This window comes from Cryptomeria japonica, chromosome 8, assembly GCF_030272615.1.
Source record: "Cryptomeria japonica chromosome 8, Sugi_1.0, whole genome shotgun sequence".
Lineage (NCBI taxonomy): Eukaryota > Viridiplantae > Streptophyta > Pinopsida > Cupressales > Cupressaceae > Cryptomeria > Cryptomeria japonica.
Window position 1 is genome coordinate 620,297,010 of NC_081412.1, and position 7,676 is coordinate 620,304,685.

The window sequence follows — 7,676 nt, forward strand, 5'->3', positions numbered from 1 at the left end:
GCAAATTGATAAATCCTTTGTATGAATGGAAACAAGCTCCTAGAGCTTGGTATGGGAGATTAGACAAGTATCTATCTGATCAAGGATTTAGAAGGGGTTAGCAAACAACAATTTGTATTTCAAGACAAATTTAGGTAAAATTTTAATTGTGGTAGTATATGTTGACGATATAATCCTTCGAGAAAATGAGGACATGTGTAGGATATTTTATATTGAAATGAAAACAGATTTTAAAATGTCCATGATTGGTGAGATAAATTTCTTCCTTGGACTGTAAGTTAATCAAAATGATAAAGAAATTTTCATTTCTGAGTCTAAGTATGTCAAATAACTATTGAAGAAGTTTGGGTCGGGGAATTTCAAATTGGTATGTATACCTATGACTACCAGATGCAAGTTGGTATAGATCAATGATTGGAGGAGTGTTATATCTAGCTTCTACTAGACCACATATCATGAATACAGTATGTTTCATAGCAAAGTTTCAACAAGAACTGAAAGAATCACATGTTGTCATAGTGAAAAGGATTTTTAGATATCTTATAGGTATAGAATAATTTGGTTTGTGGTATCCCAAGAGCTCAGATTTTACCCTTATAGCTTACATAGATGTAGACTAGGCCGAAAGTGTTGATGATAGAAAATGTACAAGTGGAGGAGCATTTTTCCTTTGCTCCTAATTATTTGCTTGGTTGAGCAAGAAGAAAGATTCTATCTTTATCCATGGTGGAAGAAAAGTACATTGCAACATCTTCTTGTCATACTTAGATTTTATCAATGAATCAGACTTTGAAGGATATTGGTGTAAATTTTGATGATCCTATCTCACTCATGTGTGATAATACTAATGCAATATATATTTCAAAGAATATGGTATAAAATTCCTAAACAAAGCATATATCTATCAAGTGTCACTTCTTGAGGGAAAAAGCTCTAGATAATGAGGTTAGACTTGAGTATGTACTCGCAAAAGAGCATATTGTAGATATATTTACTAAGGTGTAGTGCAAAGATACTTTTGAGTATCTATATTAGAAAGTAGGGGTATTACCCATTACCAGTTTGAAATCATGTGCACTTTGGATATGCATTGGTCCATTGAGCAGCATGTATATTCTTTCCAGGATTAATGATGGCATGCTTCATTTTAAGGTGAGTAGGAATGAGTTTCTCAGGGGGAATTTTGTCCACCTTTGTCATTTCTATCAAAGAGGGAGAGAGAGAACGATTGTACTTAATGATGAACTTTCATTTTTCATGTTGTTGATGGATATTGACATCAATGAAAATGGGGGAGATAGTTAGCATTACATTGTGTGTTGTCATTGATGTCACATATTTTTGTCTAGATTAAATTCGGATGAGGTATGTTGTGTGCTTGGAGGTCTCCCAGTTTTACCAGATAAGCTTCATATCTTGGAAGATGTTTCTCAGTATTATCTTTGGGTCTAGATTGGTCTAGAGCATGGGGTCTTAGACATGATATTGTGGTTGTATAATATGCAGATGCATTTTGAGTTCATCTTTGGTAATATATATAGTGTGTTGATATGTTTGATGAGGAATGATGTGATATGGTCCACTTCTCACTCCTCACCACCACTAGAATGTTTAGTGAAGACTTATTTTAGATCTTTTTCATAGCCGACATTAAGAATTATAATTTGATGATTTGATATAAGGCTTTTTGTGTCGAAGACATGTGAGATTGAAAGAATATAGTAGTTGTGTGAGTATATTGTTGTGGATTGTTACTGAAAGTAGTTTTGGTAGTGCAAGTTGTGTGTTTTATTGGTGGATTCTCTTTATTTTTCTTTCTTCTTCGATAATGAGCCTTTTAGGGTAGTGAGCCCACTCGTGGTTAGAAAAGCGACATGATTATTTTAAAGAAGTGATCCCATCAATAGTGAGAACCTTGGTAGTGAGTCATCCTTTGTAAACAACTCATCTTAAATAGTGTCACCTTAACCAATGTTTATATATTGAGAATTGCCATTCCTATTGGTTTTTTCCTTCTTGGGCTTTCCAAATAAAATTTGGTGTTTCTTATGTCTTATTTTATTCATGCATGTGTTTTCAAACTTTTTTAATTATGTTAATTATGTTGAATTTATGTAATAATAATGAAAGAAAATTTTTATTTTCAACTAATTCAACCCCCCTCTTAGTTTCCCATATATTCAACAAACTATACTCGACAAAGATACATTTCACAACCTTGTTCTCCAACTTTGTTTGCCTCTCCTTTTTCACATGTATATATTCCTTGCAACCAAAAACTCTAAGATGTCTCAATGAGGGCTTGTGACCAGGCAAAGCTTCCATAGGCATTTTATCAACAAGAGTTGATGTAGAAGACCTATTAATCAAGTAGCAAGAAGTGGCAACAACTTCAGCCCAAAACTTTTATTCTAGACCAACACCACTTAGCATACTCCTAGCCTTCTCCATCAATATCTAGTTCATTCTTTATGAAACTCTATTCAGTTGTGGAGAATAAGAAGTTGGATTTTGTCTATTAGTGCCACAGTCTTTATAGAATCTATCAAAAATCATTAGAGAAAAATTCACCACCATTACTATTCCTCAAAAAAATTATTTTCTTTCTAGTCTATAAGTCAATTATTTCTTTAAATTCTTTAAATCAACTAAAAACTTCAAATTTACTCTTTAAAAATAATATGGGAATGTCCTACTAAAATCACCAATAAATGAAACATAACATGCAAATTTTCTTTTAGAAGGAACATCTATAGGACCAAACACATGAGAATGGATAAGATCCAAAATGCCACAAGAATTATGAGAGCTCAAGTAAAACTAAACATGGTTTTGTTTTCCATAAATGCAATGCTCATAGAAATCAAAGTTAAGATTACAATCATTCAAACCTTCAACAAGGTTTTTATTTTTCAAGGTCCTTAGACCCTTTTCTTTGATGTGGCCAAGTCTTTTGTGTCATAAAATAGTCTTCTTTGTAGGTAAATTTTCTTTAGAAGAAACAACACCCTTAGGTACTTGAAAGCTATATCCATCTGCTAAAGGTGAAACCCTCAAATATTCTAACGAATTATCCACATCTTCACTTTTTATAAAAGTTCTATTACACTCAAAAATGTATGCCTCTCACTTAAAAAGTGTCAAACTTGACACCTCTAACAATCATAATAGTACTCTTAATAATCTTGCATCCAACATCAGAAAAGACCACCTACACAATCACATCTATCAGTTTGCTCATAGATAATAAATTTTGTTTTCAACTAGGGATATGCAACACACCAACAATCCCTTTTATTCTACCATCTGGAAACATGATCCTAAATTTACCATGACCAATAATATCTAAATATGAATCATCATCCAAGTACACCTTACCTCCGTTAAATTCTTCAAATTCAAAAAAAAAATCTCTATTGGAAGTCATATGAAAAGATGCACTTGAGTCAATTAACCATGCATCATTACCTACATGATTAGCCAAAACTGTAATGAATGCATCACCATCTTCCTCATCGGACTCAGAATCAAAATAATAATTCTTTTTCTTCTTCTTTTCTTCTTTGCAGTCCCTATAGATGTGTCATGTTTTACTGCAATTCCAGTAGATTACTTTGGACTTTCAAGGAGATTTTGATCTCCCTCTAGACTTGGATTTATTATGATTCTTATTTTTCTTTCATTTTTCCTTAGGCTTTACATGGATAGTGAGGGATTCATTTGAACTAATAGATGTATTAATTTGTATCTCTTCACCAAGTAGGGAACCCACCATATCTTCAACTTAAAAACAATAGTACTATCGATAGCCATAATGAGAGAATCCCATGAATCAAGCAAAGAACTAAGTAAGATCATTCATTTCTCCTCCTCATTCGGCTTAACACCTATAGATACCAATTGAGCCACCAACATAATAAATGCTTCTAGGTGGTCTGTAACTCATCCACCCTCTTTCATTCTCAAGGAATACAATTTGTTCCTCAATAAAATGCGATTCAATAAGGATTTTTCTTGATATATTTCACCAAGCTTAGTCCATATCTTCTATGTAGAGTTCTCTTCATGGACATTGATTAGAATAGAGTCTACCAAGAAAAGTCTTATTAGACCCTTGACTTTATGGTCCATTACATCATACTAGTAGCCACAGTAGGATCTAAGGGACTGGACACTTTCACATCAATAGCATCCCATTGATCTTGATCGATTAGGAGATCTTCCTTCTTCAGCTTCCACATCTCAAAATTACTTCCATTTAATTTCTCCACCTCTATTCTCCCCCATGAATTGCCATCTATAAATTTCTAGCACAAGACCAAAAACTATCTTTTTCACAAGTTCCCACCCAAATCTATATTAGTTCAAAAAATCCAACAACCCACAACTGATACCAAAGGTGATTAGGATTTGATACCACCTATATGGAAATTAAGTAGTAGAACAAATTCCTACACTAACCTTGAGAGGATGGTAATGCAAATAAAATTACAGATCATTAAAACAGTAACAAAAACTTAATAAAAATAGAAATAATATCATTCATACCACAACACAGTAATTTATGTGGATAAAACATTTTAGAGAGAAAACACCACACTCCAAAAGCCACCCAATATATTATTTAACACTCAATTAGTTGTTACAATATACTTGCAGAGGAAACTATTCACAGGAGTACCACTAATTAGAGATTCAGAGGTAACTCAATGGCCATAAGACTCTTAAACACAACCTCTATCTCATGCACCTCATAGAAGAGATACAATACAAGAAACCATCAAACAATATTACAAAACCATGGGATAAAACCACCCAATAAAGTAGAGTTGAGATTATCTCTAATCTAGATGACTTATGGCATGTCAAAAAAAACATAAACATGTGTCCCTCCATTTTACAACTCATTTACTTGTCTGATGCATTTTATATTTCCTATTTCAGGATTCCTAACTTTTGGAGGGCATAACTTTTGAACCGTGTTTCTGATTGGCGAACCATTTGAAGAAACAGAAAGATAGAAAAGTGTTATATCCCCTTATACCAAATTACATTAGTTACACCCACATTCTAATAAATTTAAAAGAGTCTAAGGTCCTCAAAATTAAATTTAACCTTTCATCACACCCTTAAAAAATGAAAACCTTAATATCTCCAAAACTAGCTATGATATTGTAATGAAAATTTATTAGCATGCTTATCTAGCCAATCCAAAGCTTTGGCGATAATTTAAAATAGTTTTATTCTGAAATGAAAACTTACTCTAAATAGTAACCTCCTCTAAATACAAGGTTGAGACACCATTTTCCCAACACTACCCACCATTTCCCACTTCAACGTCATGTCAACAAGATCACTGGTAGTTTTCCAAACCTTGTTCTTATCTAGATCATCCACCCAAGTGTTGGCCCTACCTTAGCCTCGACTGACATCTCCATCCAGTGCAGTCATGGGTTAGGAGGGACCTCAAAGAGATCAATCCAGATTGAGCAGAAAGAGTAAACACAATGGAAACAAGAGGATATGATGGACAAAATGTAGAACTAAATGAATTAGATCATGAGAGCTAATTACAAATAATTGATAACATCTAGGATACAAGAATTAGCTCACTGGCCTGCTACATACTATAAGGATAACTGGTGGACAACTTAGAGATGGGGGTGAATAAGTTGTTAATAGATTATATTAATAAAACCACTTAATAACCTTTAACTAGAGCACATAAACATTGAATACTAGAATAGCAGAAACAGATACCAATAAGGGATAAAAATTAAGAATGAAACAGAGAATTAACACAATGAAAACATACCACATAAAACCATGATTTGTACATAGAAAAATTGGTAAAGGGAAAAACCATGATGGGAAGCCTACCCATAGTCAAATGATACTACTGTAGAAAGTATGTGATACAATGAGGGGCCTGCACATGGAGGAAGGCACATTGCCTAAAGCATACTGCTCATTACAAAAGAGTCTCACTGACTACAAAGAGGTTATAACCACCTCAAGATAATTGGACACCAATTCAGAAGAATCAACTACTAGAGATATCATCTACCATGCCTAATTATAATATCGATTAAGCTCAATATCGGAGGCCTTTGACCTCTTACTTAATCCTAATTCGATCACCTATGATCGACCAAATCTCCTTCGCATATGATATTACATTCCACGACCACGACACATATTTTACATTCACATACCATGATCTACAATGAGATCTTACATCAATTTATACAAACCCTAAGGCCTAAACCAATTAAATCAGCCACCTAAAAGATATTACAATAATATCATTACATATATCCATATTACAATAATATGCCATGTCGTCTTTAGACCAAAAAAATATTAACCAATCCATAAAACATCCCAGTAATGTGTAGAGAATACATTAACATGATACCGGTCCATAACCTAGATAGGTACTAGACCTAATCTTGGTCCACCACGCTAAAGCAATGTCTCCAATCAGTTTAGGAATGATCACAGATGACCTTGTTCATCCTAAAGTCCATCTATAGGCTGCAACAACACCACTTAGCATTATGTCAAATATTCTCAGTGAAAGCTCTGCTAGTTAAACCTTAAACCCTTACCGGTAACATAAGATCTTCTACCGGTAACCAAAACCTATCTACCAGTAACCAACCATTACAGATAGTGCTGACATCAATGACAAAACATCAATGCAACACATAATCAATTCATCCATGTTTCCAAAAATCTCCTCCTTTGGCATTGATGGCAACACTAGATGTGAAAAACATTTAAGTACCAAAAAATGCCAAATAAGTCTCCCCCTGTGGAAGAAAACCAAAAATCTCCTGAATATCAATAACTATCCCCATGTGAATAATATCTTCGTAAAGTTTTGAGTTTATTTTTCACATCACTATCTCTCCCCCTTTGGCATCAATGCAAGAAATCTGATAAAAATATCAAAGAAATAATGTAAGCCTCTAAATCTCAAAGTTGACTACTCCCCTTGAGCAGTAGCACCACTACATCAACCTAGAGCAAAGGATAAATTTGAGGATGCAAATCGAACTGATGGTCTACTCCATCAATTAAGTTTCTATCGAAGGGGTAGATACCCCTAACCTGTCTCTCAAATACTCAAATGATTCCTTAGACAATGGTTTAGTGAATATATTTGCAATCTTCTCTTTAGTGTTCACACAAACCAATTTGATTTCCTTTCCTTTGACCTTGTCCTTCAAAAAGTTATATTTTATTGATATGTGTTTAGTCTTAGAGTGAAATACATGATTCTTAGACATGTCAATAGCTGCAGAGTTATCATAGTAGATAACTACCAATTCACTATAATTTACCTTGATATCCTTCAACATTTGTTTCATCCACAACAATTGAGTGCAATTAGTTGTTGCTATAACATATTCAACTTCTACAGTAGATAAAGAAATGCATGACTATTTTTTGTTGAACCACGAAAACAATTTCTTTCCAAGAAAGAAAGGTCCACCAGAAGTGCTCTTCCTATCATCTATATCTCCTGTCCGATTTGAATTTGGATATGCACATAAAGTGAAGTTATCATATATTGAATACGACAAGCCATATTCTTTTGTTCCTTGCAAACACCGAAATATCCTCTTTACTGCACATTCATTATTTTCTTTAGGATTACTTTGATATCT